We start from the raw sequence: 14,123 nt of genomic DNA on the forward strand, positions 1-14,123 counted from the left end.
TAAACTAAACCAAGCTAGATATGTTCACTTCCTTACAGTATGCAAAAAATGGGTTAACTACTGACCTAATGCGTAGAAACAAAAACAACGGTTAAACTCCAGGCTACATAAATCCTATAAGGCAGCTCACGCAAATCTGCCTCTAGCAGAATAAAACCTCACATAACATTCCTATACCAATGCAAATCTAATAATGCCCATAATTCCATGTTACACTAACAACTGTCTGCAATATTAGAACTGCTCATATGCAGCGTCCATGTTACATGGCCGAGTGGTTTCTTCTATTCTTCTATTACCATCATAAGTTGGATCATTCCATTACGGGAGCATAAACCTATAAATTCTTCATGTTAGGCCCCATTAAGTCTCGCTGGGGTTAATCAGGGTCACCCGTTAATAGTCTGGGCCTTCAAACACATATTTTGTGGCTTCTGTTCTGTGAGCAACCTTGAAGTCTTCATTTTCCAGACACAGGGGCAGCTCTGGAAGTCTATTAAACAAAGATCTGTCGCATTAGGAGCCATTATGATGTCGAACGGCTGAACATTTTCTCCTCATACACTGGTTTTATTTATCTGTCCCAGTAGGAAGGAGTGGAAAGAATAAGAAATTTGGCATGTGATCGATCACAACACTAAGAAGCAACAATGCTTGCCGGCTCAAATTGCAACCATCAGCTAAAAAAAATATTTAAATAAAATAAAATTGTATACAAGAAAGAAAATTAAAATGATATATAAAAAGATACCTTATCGCCTGTCAACAAAAATGGGGGAAAACAAAACATTTTTTAAAACTTATTTTTGCACAGCAAAAATATTTTCAGAACACATTCGCATAAATGCTTTTTTTTTTTTTTTTTTTAGCCTGGAATAGATTACCTTTACAATCATTGTGACCACAGCAGATCCCTAAAACCAGCAAAATAAGGCCCTGTTATTCTTATTCAGCCAGACAGTCTAGAACGTTTCTCAACTCCAGGGCCTCTAGCAGGTTATGTTTTCGGGATATCCTTAGCATTTTAAATGCAACATAAATACGGTCCATGCATCATGACTAGAGTTGAGCAAACTTCAAGCATGCTAGAGTTCTTCCAAACCTGAGCGTGCGGCATTTGATTAGCCTTAGCTAAACTTGAAGTTGGCCATGGGCTGTATCTATGTTTTCCAGGCAGCGTTAGGGCTTTATCAAACTTCAGCAGCCACCGCTAATCACATGCTGCATGCTCAGATTTGGACGAACTTGAGCATGATCGAAGTCTCAACTCTAATCATGACCTTTTAGGAGGTTCCTGATCTAAAGACCTTCTAACATGGTCAGGTGAAACACAACACTTAAGAGTTTTAAAATGCTGACATTTGGCCAGTAGAAGAAAAATAAATAAAAACTTTTAAAACCACCGTTTTAATTTTTTTGCTACACCCTACTGCTCTGAAGATATAGGGCTTTTACTGTTTGGTTGACTCTCTGCACTTTTCCATGAATAGTCAGATGGTGGGAACTATGTTTCAAAAAGGGATGTGACTGCTATGCTTAGGGGGTGAAATAGGAGACTGAGGGGGTATAAATCAGGCTTAGGGGGTGTGACTATAAGGTAGAGGGGATGTGAATCTGGCTGGCAGGTGAACATGAGGTGGAAGGGGTGTGAATCAGACTTGGTGGTGGTGAATATAAGACAGACACAATTCAGGCTTAGCATCCTATTACACCAGCCGATTACGACCCAATCATTTTAGTAAATGAGCACTGATCTGTTGGATCGGTGCTCGTTTGTTGGACCCAGTAGATTGTGCGATAATCAGGCAGTAAGGGCTGCATGGACATCGTTAGTGATTGCCCAAACACCCGATACCTTACCTCTCTCCGTTTCTGGTCTTCTCTACTGTGCTCCGCAGCTTTCCAGGACCGCCGAGGCCTGTGATTGGCTGAGCGACCTGTCAGCTGAAAGGCCGCTCAGACACTGAAGCCTCCGGGATTGGGAAGCTGCAGAGCACAGGAAAGAGCAAGAGGTAAGGTGTCAGGTGTTTGGGCAATCATCAGCTATTACATGTAGCAATGTGCTGTTGGCAGCCCAACTATATTAGGTCCAAACCTAAACCAACAATCAGTCAATGATAGTTTCATCGGCTGATCGTCTCTATTACATAGCGTGATAATCGTACGAATCAGCCCATTATACCCCCAAAGCCTAGGATATTGATTATTAGTGATCTGGCCCATATCCAGGGCTGTGGAGACGGTGGCCACCTACTGACACATTTAGGACTTCTGCATTTCCAAATTATTTAATTATTGGCGGGTTCAGCCTACTTTTGACTAGGGGGTGTGAGCAACTTCAATATACCTCAACCAAGGCAGAGAAAGCCCGTGTATAATACACACTCAACCTATATATCTCCATATACAGACATAAGCACAAAGTACTCTACATATATTATATAGTCAAAACATTCATACACAGAATACAAACGGTCAATAAACAGTCATTAAATCAGGAGCTTTAACAGAATCCCATATTGCCTGGCCATTAAGGGTGGAAGCATATGGCCACTCTTCAAACCATGAAACGCATCAGCGGCATTGTAACCTCTCTTGATTACTTGGAACATTTAAAGTGCTCAGACCGGTTTTTATGACCTGGCAGTGCATTTGCATTTAGCTAAAGAACTGCTAGTCAGAGTGATTAACGTGATCGGTGTGACCAAGTCAGCTAAAATAACATGGCGTTCTATGGGAAAGATTATTGTCTGAGCGCCTTTGAATAATAAATGTGTTTGCCTGTGTGGCTCCTTGCACGAACTCTACAGATTACTATGAATAGCTGTTAATCTAGTCTCTCCTAATCTGCCGTGCTTTAAACACCAGCGTTAATCCTACCCTGTACACACCTGACTAGCTGCAGCAGAGAGGAATTTGTCACTATGTGAATGTAATTCCGCTTTTGTCAAAGAATCTTCCCGTAAACACAAACAATTGGTCAAGTGTCTGTACAGGACGGGAGGAAGTGACTGGGTCAAGGGCATAAAAACTACAGAGACAGACTATGTGGCTGCTATGGGGCTCCGCTCCGTATTCTTTAGTACTGGATGCAAAAACTCGTGCAGGGCTTTACTCTCAAGGGAAACTGTACTGTGAAGTTGGCCATAAACATAAGACAGCTGTCAGTCAAACGTCCCTTTGATCTATGGCTACCTCCTTCGATCATCCCCGATACATAAGCATAATAAACAGGGAAATTATGAGCTTTGAATGGAGAGGGGGGAGAAAGCTGCTGCCAGACTTATCTCTCCAAGAACTAAATGATCAGGCACTTGAAAATCAACATGCCTGATCCTTCTCTGCATCTGCCACTAAAGGAAGAGTGGTTAGACCAACAAACACATTAATGTACACAAAAGGAGTATTGACTACATTTTTCTGTCCGTTAAAAGTAACCAAATAAAAATGGATATGTTGAACAGATAGAAAAAAAATGTAGACATATGTTGAAAAAAATCATTATATACACTATATATACATATATATATATATATACACACACACACACACACACACATAGAGTGAGTAAAAATATTTATATATATTATATATAATATATATATATCATAGAATCACTCATCCCCAACTCAAAAAAAAAAAAAAAAAAAAAAAAGCCACACCATTTAGCACAGCCTCTTCTATACAATGTTACCTTCTCTCATAAGCGTTATTCCAAACGCATAGGATTAGTAGCAGTAATATTTTCAGACGCCATTTGGATGATGGATGCAGTTTTTAAACAAACATGACAACGAAAGTATATTTTAATTAATTTTAAATAAAACTTGGGAGGGAGCCGTTCCCTTCAGTCTACATACTCAGAGTTCAAGCAGTGGCGCAGAGGCCTCTGTGCTTCTTTATCTTTAATAATCATAGCAAGCCGAGAGACTGGTACGGAACAATTGATTAGAATGTGAACGCTAAAAGTCCAATTAGTCCTTTCAAGAAGGTGGGGAACGGGCCGATGGTGGAGACGGCAAGATTCTAATTGAAAGTGACTAAGGAGAATGGATTACTCCAGAGCTAGGATACTAATCTATAGGTTCTATGACCAAACATTTCTGGCTGGCATGTATAGCCACCACCATATGCACAGCTGGCTGGGTGACTTGGGTGTTTTGTTTTTGTTTGTTTTTTTTTGTTTGTTTTTTTAAGTAAAAAAAATTAAAAAAAAATTACATACATGTCCCTAAATTATTGAAAAGTATGTGCATTGCAAAATTGTTGGTGGTAGTGGTTCACTAAACTGATGACAATGCACAATTGTATGGTATTGTGTGAATCAGAAAACCCAATTCATAATGACAAATGATGGGATTCAAGTTCATGACCCACATCCTTTAGTCACAGTGGTGACAATGATCAACACACTTCCTCTGGAGGACTAACCACATTCATGAATCTGAAAGACAGCAATAGAAGCTGTGTAATGCTTCATTTACCCTGTGGTGGCACTGCAGAGAATTTAAGGTGCCTATTCCACAGAGCGATTATCGGCAGATTATCGCTCCGTGGCATAGAGAGAGCGATCAGCCGATGATAGTGTCATCGGCTGATTGTTCATTTAGGTTCAAACCTTTCACAATCATACTTTACCTGTCCAGCCTGCAGGTCGTCTTCTCCCGATCCCGTGCCGCAGCAGCTTCGGAGCATTCTGTCTTCGGAGCTGACAGACCGCTCAGCCAATCACTGGCCAGGACCACCGCGGCCAGTGATTGGCTGAGCGGTCAGCAGGTTCAGACAGGCCGCTCCGAAGCTGCTATGGTGCGGGACTGGGAGAAGGAGAAGACCTGCAGCCTGGACAGGTAAAGTATGAAACAAGGGCTGCAAGGACATCGGTAACAATGTCCCTGCAGCCCTTGCTAAACAACTGCTGGGCCGTGGAATAGGCCCAGTAAACGAGCGCCGATCTAGCAGATCGGCGCTCGTTTACATAGTTAATTGGGCCCTGGTCGGCCTGTGGAATACCACCCTAACCACTAGCTACTGGCTTACCCAGTACATCTCTGTAGGCCCCACCAGCAGCTTCTGGAAAACAGGGAATAGTCCACTGGTAGGCCTCTTTGCACTGCGGCCTGTTTATACCGATTAGTGGGGAAAAAAGTGAAATAATTCCTGTTCTATGGGAAAGCACCCCACATTTTCAAGAGTTTCAGGTGGTTCTATGAAAAGTAAGACCTAGGCAGAACCCTCTATGGCAAGTTTTTAAAGAACAAGAGATCTATATAATGCTCTTGTATGTTACCCCTCCACTGCCTGGGCATACCCATGAGTCCATGACTTGTCATAATTGCTGGGTTTTAAATGGGTTATCCAGTGATACAAAAACATGGCCACTTTCTTTCAGAGACAACACGACTCTTGTCCCCAGTTCAGATGCGGTTTGCAACTTAATCTCACTTCAATGGAGCTGAGCAGCAAAAGCCCGCCCACGCTGGAGACAAAAGTGGGGAAGAAAGTGGCCATGTTTTTTGTAGCGCTAGATAACCCCATTTAAATATTAACTAAAACAGCACAATGCTCTGACAAATGTTTAGGTAAACTACTTAGTATAAAAGAGAATTTATATTGAGCTTAAAAGAAGTTTTCTATAATTTTGTGACAACTTATCCTGAACGTCATCCATAATAAATTGGTGGGTTGTCTACACCTGGAATCCCACCAATAAACTGTCCGAGCTGCAGTGCTTGCACATACACTACATAGAACCAAGAGAACAGCGCCAGTTTACTTTAGTGGCCATTCTGGGTTACTGCAGCTCAGCTTTTACGCACTTCATTGGGATAGACCATAAAAGAGATGCTGGAAAAAACTTTTAATGAACTGCAAGAGGGTGTAGTTTTGGCCCATAAAAACTTCCCCTTCACAATAACCGCTACATAATCTTCCAGTCATCTCTTTTCACATAATAACACTGTTAAGTTACTTTATGGATATGCTTCCAAGAAACCTCGACCAACTGAAGTCAATAGGATTACAAGTCTAGTCTCCACATTAGTCCTGCAACTCCCAAACCCACAAAATGTGCACCAAGCACCTTCTAAGCTTTCGTTAAGCTTCCGGCCAATTCCACTTAACATCTGACCCCGGACGGCAATGTAAATGTATGTAGCACAATCTCCCAGGGAATAAAATAAATCACAAGGACATAGTGGAATCTGCTTCCTCTGATGCAGCAATGACAAGTTCATTAAACACTTATGGAATGAAGATGGATGGAGTCATGGGAAGACATAAACGTGAAGATCGCAGGGATAACAGATGGTGCAGCCACTAATCTGAATAGGTAGGTAATAATAACCTAGACATGGGAAATTATGGTTACCCACTGCTCAGAGGGACATTGATGTATATGTAGAGAAAGGGTTTTAGTAGTAGAGATGAGCGAACCGGCCGAGGTTCGGGTTCGTATGAACCTGAACTCTCGGCTTCTGATTCCCGCTGTCTGCCCGCTCCGTGGAGAGGGTGGATACAGCCTGAGGACCGCCTGGAAAACTGGGATACAGCCTATGGGTATTTCAAAACAGATGTTATTTGACCTCAAAATGACAGATGCCCACAAAGACGGCCATCGAATGGCCAAAAAAAGCCATTGTGTGAACCTAGCGTGGGGGAGATCAAACATGGTGTAAAGTGAAACTGGCTCAGTTGCCCCTAGCAACCAATCAGATTCCACCTTTCATTCCTCACAGACTCTTTAGAAAATGAAAGGTGGAATCTGATTGGTTGCTAGGGGCAACTGGGCCAGTTTCACTTTACACCATGTTTGATATATCTCCACCATGGTACCTTTCAGATTCACTAATGTAAATGCTTTTATTCTCTGGTACAAAGAGAGAATTCTTTTTCCAAGCTCCTGAGAAGCTACAGCTGGAATATCTCCCCTCCCCCCACCTCCCTGCTTGATTGACACCTGGAGTCCCAAGCAGGGTCATGAGGTGTTACAGCTTACTGCACTTCAAGAGCTCGGGAAAGCCTCTTGACTCCTTGCACTATAGAATAAAAGCATGTTTCTACATTATGGACTCACAGACAGGCCTAGGAGACGCACGTCACCTTTCATATCTAACAGCTAACAGTGTCAATAGTTTCAAACGTGAATTGCATGGTCACTTTCTTTCAGAAACAGCACCGCTCAAGTTTGGATGTGGTTTTGCAGCTCAGTTCTATTGAAGTTAATGGAGCTGCATTGTAATGCCACATCCAAACTGGGGACAAGCGCAGTGCTCTTAACAAATGCTCTTTCTAATCCTAGATAGGGACCACCTAGTAGGGATGGGTCGAAACTGGCGAGGTTCGGGTTCGTATGAACCCGAACGCTCGGCATCAGATTCCCGCTGTCTGGCCGCTCCGTGCAGCGGGTGGATACAGCGGGAGGACCGCCTAGAAAACTGGGATACAGCCTATGGTTATATCCCAGTTTTCCAGGCTGTCCTCCTGCTGTATCCACCCTCTCCACGGAGCGGCCAGACAGCGGGAATCATTTCTGAGAGTTCGGGTTCGTACGAACCCAAACTGAACTCTGTTCGGACGATCCCTAGTCCCTAGTATAGGAGCTTCACCAATAGTTAGTGTTTGGGCGCATTCAGACTACAGAATCCATGTGGATAACATTCCATGGATTCTGCTGCTCGCCCCCATTCTATGCTGGGGCAGATTCTGCCGTCCGCCCAAAGAATTGACATGTCAAGTCTTTGGGCAGACAGCACAATCTGCCCAAGCATAGAATGGAACGGTGGAATCCACGGGATGTTAGGCTGGGTTCACTCTGCGTTTTCAGCATACGTTTAACGGATCTCTTTTTTTTAACGGACAAAAAAAAAAAAAAAATAGTCAGCAATGTTTTGATCCCTTTTTTTTTTTATAATGGAAGTCAATGGAAAAACAGATGCCCACAAATGCATCAGTTTTTTGCAAAAAACGGATGAAAAAAAACGGATTGCAAAAACGCAGTGTAAACCCAGCCTTATCCGTGCAGATTCCATATCCTGAATGCACCCTTTAGTGGTAAACCTGAATCCAAACAGTTTGGCCTCTCCACTACCAATAATCCAGAGAAGAGTGATTGCAAAATGTCTCTCTGGATGATCCAGCGCATCAGTAAATTAAAATTGACAACCAATTGATTTTAACATTTGGGTAAATTTTCATTTCTCCTGCAGTGGCGCCATGAAGAAAATGAACACTTGACATCAAATTCCTCTTCATATTAAGTGTCTGTTCACGCGCAGAGATTCCGCTAGGAACCCCCGCCTGCAGACTATGCGCTGAATCCCACCTGCTGTGTCTTTCAAAGGGAGGTACCGCGTGCCTCCGCTCAAAGAATTGACATGTCAATTCTTTCAGCAGAAAGGCGCAGAAAGCAGAGGCGCACAAGACTGCCCAATGAAAGACACAGCAGGCAGGAATAGGCGCAGAGTCCACAGGCGGTGGTTCAGAGCGGAATCTCCGTGTCGATTCAGTAGTGTGAACGAGTCCTAAGGTTATGTTCACACACAGTATCTTGCTCAGTATTTATTCAATTAAAACCAGGACTGGTACAAAATGAGAATGGAAACTTTCATAGTTTCTGCATTTTCAACCCACTCCTGATTTTGGTTGCAAAAAGACTAATGAGTATTCATGTGTGAACACAGCCTCATAATAGGAGCTTCATGGGCAGGGTCTCCCTGTCACCAGCTTATTTCCGGGAAACATTTCAGAAAACGGGATTGGATATTTAATTAAAATATTCTCAGGGCAATCTACTTAGACTAAACTCTTGCTGCTAAACTATTCAGTTCCAAGTTATCAAGAGTTACTTCTAAAGTTACCAATATTGGTTTAAAACTAGAAAGGAACTTAGCAACTTTAAACAGATCTTTTGTCCTAGTATCAAGGAAGCTTAAAGGGGTACTTCAGCATTTTTTTTCCAAATCAACGGGTATCAAAGTTTTGTAATTTACTTCTATTTTAAAAATCTCCAGTCTTCCAGGACTTATCAGCTGCTGTATGTCCTGCAGGAAGTGGTGTATTCTTTCCAGTCCCTCTGCTGCCACCTCTGGCCGTGACAAGAACTGTCCAGGATTTGTTACTGCTCTGGAAAGTTCCTGACATAGACAGAAGTGGCAGCAGAGAGCTCTGTGTCAGACTGGAAAGAATACACCACTTCCTGCAGGACATACAGCAGCTGATAAGTCCTGGAAGACTGGAGATTTTTTAAATAGAATTTACAAAACTTTGATACCAGTTGATGTGAAAATTAATTATTTGAAAAGAAAATATTTGCACCAGAGTACCCCTTTAAGTTCTTTTTTCAGATTTAGTACTGGATTTGGCAATGGAATTGGATGTTGAAGAATAATGGAAATAATTTTGACTGAAAACCTAACATTTGCAAAATTATTATTCACTTGCCAGATCTATACGGAAAAAAAAAAAAAACGAACAAAAAAAATTCAATTTTTGTCTATTTTTTAATTGTTAAAAAAGGCAGATGTCGATAACATAAGATCACAAAACTTGCGGCATCCGAGATTTATGGAACTGGCAATTAAAAAGTTCAAGGCTGATGACGTTAAGGATGCACAAAATCCTAAATAGCTCATAAAATGGGAAAAAAAAAAAAAGTCAACTAAACCTGTTATTACCTCTGTCTGTAGGATCTGCAAAGCAAGGTTGCCTCGGGCAGCGAATCACTCCAGTGTGGTGTGGGAAAGATAGTCCCCAGCGATGTTCATACCCAGAAACTATGACAAAGCTGTCAACTGCGCTTTATGTCACGGCAAGTGATATTAATCAGTGGGCTGTGCTGTATCACAGCCTTAAGCGACGGTAATAATACAGCACAGCATTTTGCCATTGTTCGACAGTGCCATGTCGTTTGTTTGGTTTTTTGAAGTTTTATGCAAATGAGAGGCAAATTAAATTGTCGTTCAACCTAAAGGCCTATTTACATAGCAGTATATGGCGTTCCAATTATGAGACATCAGCAGGAGGAAGGAGGGAGGGGGACGTTACCTTAGGAAAAAGGTCTTCCTTCTACTCTGCCAAGATAAAATCCCATTGGGGTAAGTTCATATTAGACAGTCGTAGAATTTGGACGGCAGATTCTATACAAGTCAACGTGACTTTAGAAATCTGTACATGCTGCATATGTCTTCATGGAAACTAAGTGGCAGCATTCATTCTTCTATCAATTTTTCTTACGTGTTTTTCCAATGAATTCATCAGGGATGTCAAAATCTGCAATGTGCAATAACAAATTTGCACCAAATTCGACACAATTTTGTGCAGACTTCCCTAGTAAATTTCCATAATTTGTGAATTTTCGATTAAGAATTTTTTTGCAGCAAATATGACCTTTGAAAACTTACCCTTATAGCGCGCAAAAGTAGATGGCTGTCCTTTTTTTTCCTATTTGGTGTTAAGTTGAAAATAAATTTACTGCCCATATATGATGGATATTTCCACTGTTGATTTTGATATAAATCTGCAGCTAAATTTATGTGTTAGGCCTCATTCACAGGATCCCTGACATGATCCAAAGGAGGATCGCGGCACGGATCCCCCGGTGCCAGGCAGCAGAGATAACAGGAGCGCATAATGTGAAGGATCACTTCACACAGTCACCTGAAGTGGCCTGGACTGTGCTGCCAGGAGAAGTCCGGGCCACTTCTGGTGAATAAGCAAGCCGGCAAGGGGAGTAGGTGAGCAGTCAGAGGCGATGACAGGAGCGTACATTATGCGCTACTGTAACCTCTGCTGCCCGGCGGCAGGGGAGGGGGGCAAGACCTCTTCTCTCCAGATAATCTATTTAAAATCGGTAATATTTCTGCAACGGATGATAATCCACAGCAAGCACGATCCTTTGTTGCATAATTTTCTAAGTACATTTTTGGAAATTTACACTCTGGAATCCAACGTGTTCGCACCTGTCCATAGACTAGTTTCCCATATAACCTCGTAGTTAGCTTCAATTTCATAATAAGGGAATTCACAGTTGGGGATTTGGCAGTATAGTTTCATACATTACTGAAGACCCAATTTGTAACTTTTATAGTATATCTAGAATCTGAGTGGTGCCAGAGACACAAACTTGGTTAAAGTTTTCTTTAAAATTTTGCAGCACTGTAGCAAAGTAAAAGTCTTGGGTTTCATTCTCCAGTATTTGGAGAAGCAAAATTGGAAAGCAAAATTTTCTTCTAGTTTGAGTCAATAATGTGGGTACATAAAAATATGAAAAGTTTTCCTGTTCTTAAAAAGGTTATAAATAGAGATGAGCGAACCGGGTTCGGGTTCGAGTCGATCCGAACCCAAACGATCGTCACTTGAATAGCTGGGGCTGCTGAACTTGGATAAAGCTCTAAGGTTGTCTGGAAAACATGGATACAGCCAATGACTATATCCATGGTTTCCACATAGCCTTATGGCTTTATCCAAGTTCAGCAGCCACCGCTAATCAAAGGCCGAAAGTTCACTCATCTCTAGTTAAAATTTTATTTTGATAATTTTTTTTCTTTAAAATTATGGGTTTCGCAAGTGGTGCTGCTCAGTATAAAATAACCTAATTGTTCTCAGAGATATCAACTCTACCTGCCAATAAAACAAGCTAATCTCTCTATAAAAGAAAAGTCTGGGGTTTTATAGAAACCAAAATGCATTCCGTAAATTAGCATTTTGTCCATTAGGATCACTTCCATTACAAGTGAAAAGACCTATAATACCCACTAATATGCTTCTAAGTGTGCCTTCCTCTCTTTCCCGTCCCTAATTGCAGCAGTCGGACACGAAGGAAAGCTGTGTACGCTTCACCAGGCACTCAGCTAAGCCTCTGGGGAGTTTCCGTTCCATATTCAAAGTCCACCTCTAATAGCCCCGGCCATTCACTCTTCCCCTCTGATTAAACACATTGAAAACACAACACAAGAAAAGAAAAAAAAGAAGGGAGAAGAAAAAAAATCAAACATAAAACAAAGACAAAGGAAAAAAAATCACTAAAATGTCTAGTAAAAAAAGCACAAAAACTTTATTCACAAACAAACGGTATTCACAGTGTTCAGCCAATACAAAGTAGATAAATTGAGGTTAGACAAACTGTGCTATTTTTTAATAGCATAAATATAAAAACACAAGTGATGCTGCTTACAGAACGTGTAAGGAGCCGATTGTATTACGTATTGTGCAAACATATTACGGTTCTATTATATACATTCCAGTGAATTAGAAGTCTGATTCTGTGCACACTTGCATCAAGCAGTTGGCCGTCCATACAGTAAAGTTCATGTATGTGTAAAGTTCTGTGTTGGGGAACTTTTAGATACAATATTGTGGATTTTTTTTTTTTTATTACTTTTGTGGTTTAAACACTAACCAACCCCTGGAAATTTGACTAATTTAAAGTGAATCTGCCAGCTTCAATTCACATTCCAAACTGCTGGCACTGTTGCTAGGTGAAGGAGACACATGGTACCTTTCATATATTTGTCTGTACTTCCAGAACATACAAAAATGTTTTGTTTGTTTTTTATTCGCCAGTCAGAGAGGTGTTCCCAAGCTACTGATCTGTTACAAGTTGGAACGGCTGCACCTGACCTTGCTTGATTGACAGTTGCAACACAAAATGGATAAGGAGTGAAGAGGATGTTACACCCCTCAGTAGATTAAGAGCTTGGGAAATCCTCTTTGACATGTTACAGGAGAATAAAAGGTTTTGTAGGTTCTGGAAGCACAGCTGGATATATGAATGGTACCATGTTTCTACTTGACTTAAGAGCCATCTAATAATGTCAGCAGTTTAGAACATAACCTGCATCTAAAAGACTCATTTTAAAAGGTCCTACGGTGCAGAGATCCCGTTGGTTCTCCTGAACTAGTTATAATGTGGCTCTTTATGCCCCAACTAGATAGTAACTCCACAAAAGTTTGGAAACCATTGGTGTAGAAAAGAAAAAGAAAAAGAGGTCCTCCAAAAAGTGAGGCCATGTTATCTGTTAAAATGAGTTGACCTTCTGATGGATACTGTGTTATCAACCCAAGGTGACATAGTTACAGCAAAAGGTGGGTTTGAACACAGCAAAAACATAGTAATGAGGGAATAAGGCACCCAAACGCCATCGCTCTCTGCATCAAGGAACCAAATATTACAACGATTTTGGGTTGCGGACAAGGTCTACTATTTTTTATTTATGCTTCAGGTGTGTTTTGGCTTCAATATTGTACCTGTTCGGCCCAATATTAAGTATAAGAAAATAAGCAATCTGTAAATATTAAAATAGATTTTTAAAAATATACACTTCAAGTTGGAGTCCAATATATAAAGACAAACCAGAATTTTGGCGCATTTACAGAACTGCGCCATAACAAATAAATTCAGTTTGTTTTAGACATTGCTATAATCCTTCATTTTTATTAACATACATAAAAGGTTTGCTTTCGTAAACAAAGCTATAATATCCAGCATATTTACTGGCTCGAAAAAAGGCCCCAGCCTTCAAACCTACAAAGTTTTCCCATTCACAACACCATTAAACACTTGGGCACCTTGGCACTAGTAAGAGGGTTTATATGGTACGTTAAGAAAAATACAATTTAATTGTGCTTTCTTAACACCCTATAATGCCCCTGAAAGGTAACAAAGAGCTCTTTTATCACTCTCCTTGAAAAGTTTTACGACACAAGTCTCGCTTTTTCTAGTGCCGAGAAAACTTTGCACTTCAGACTGGAGGAACTTTGTATAGAAACTAAAACTTCATTAGAATTTCCATTCTTTGGTGTTTTTATCGAGTAACTTAGGATACCAAAGTATCTTTCTTGGCTAATGCTCGAAATGCTGCAGTCACGTGCGGGACTATAGCTAGTGAGGGTTAGTAACACATCATGCAATTTAGACGCTAGCATTGTACCCACCCTCTTAAGAACTTTACAATAATATGCCTAATTCATTCGGTTAACTTATCTTTGATATCCTTGTTTGGCCATTGTCTAATGGTTTAAATAGATTGGCCTCTGTTTAAATTTGGACGATAGAAAATATATTGGGGGGGGGGGGGGGGGGGGGGGAGTGTTGCATTACAGACCCTAAAAATAGCTTTTTCAACTAC

General features: G+C 41.0%; 1 protein-coding gene across 12 annotated transcripts in view; it reads right to left on the reverse strand.

The window, feature by feature from the left end:
• PCDH1 (protocadherin 1) overlaps nucleotides 1-14,123 on the reverse strand; it is a 186,578-nt gene that overhangs the window by 116,586 nt on the left and 55,869 nt on the right. The window lies entirely within an intron of this gene.

This window comes from Dendropsophus ebraccatus, chromosome 1 (genome assembly GCF_027789765.1).
Source record: "Dendropsophus ebraccatus isolate aDenEbr1 chromosome 1, aDenEbr1.pat, whole genome shotgun sequence".
Lineage (NCBI taxonomy): Eukaryota > Metazoa > Chordata > Amphibia > Anura > Hylidae > Dendropsophus > Dendropsophus ebraccatus.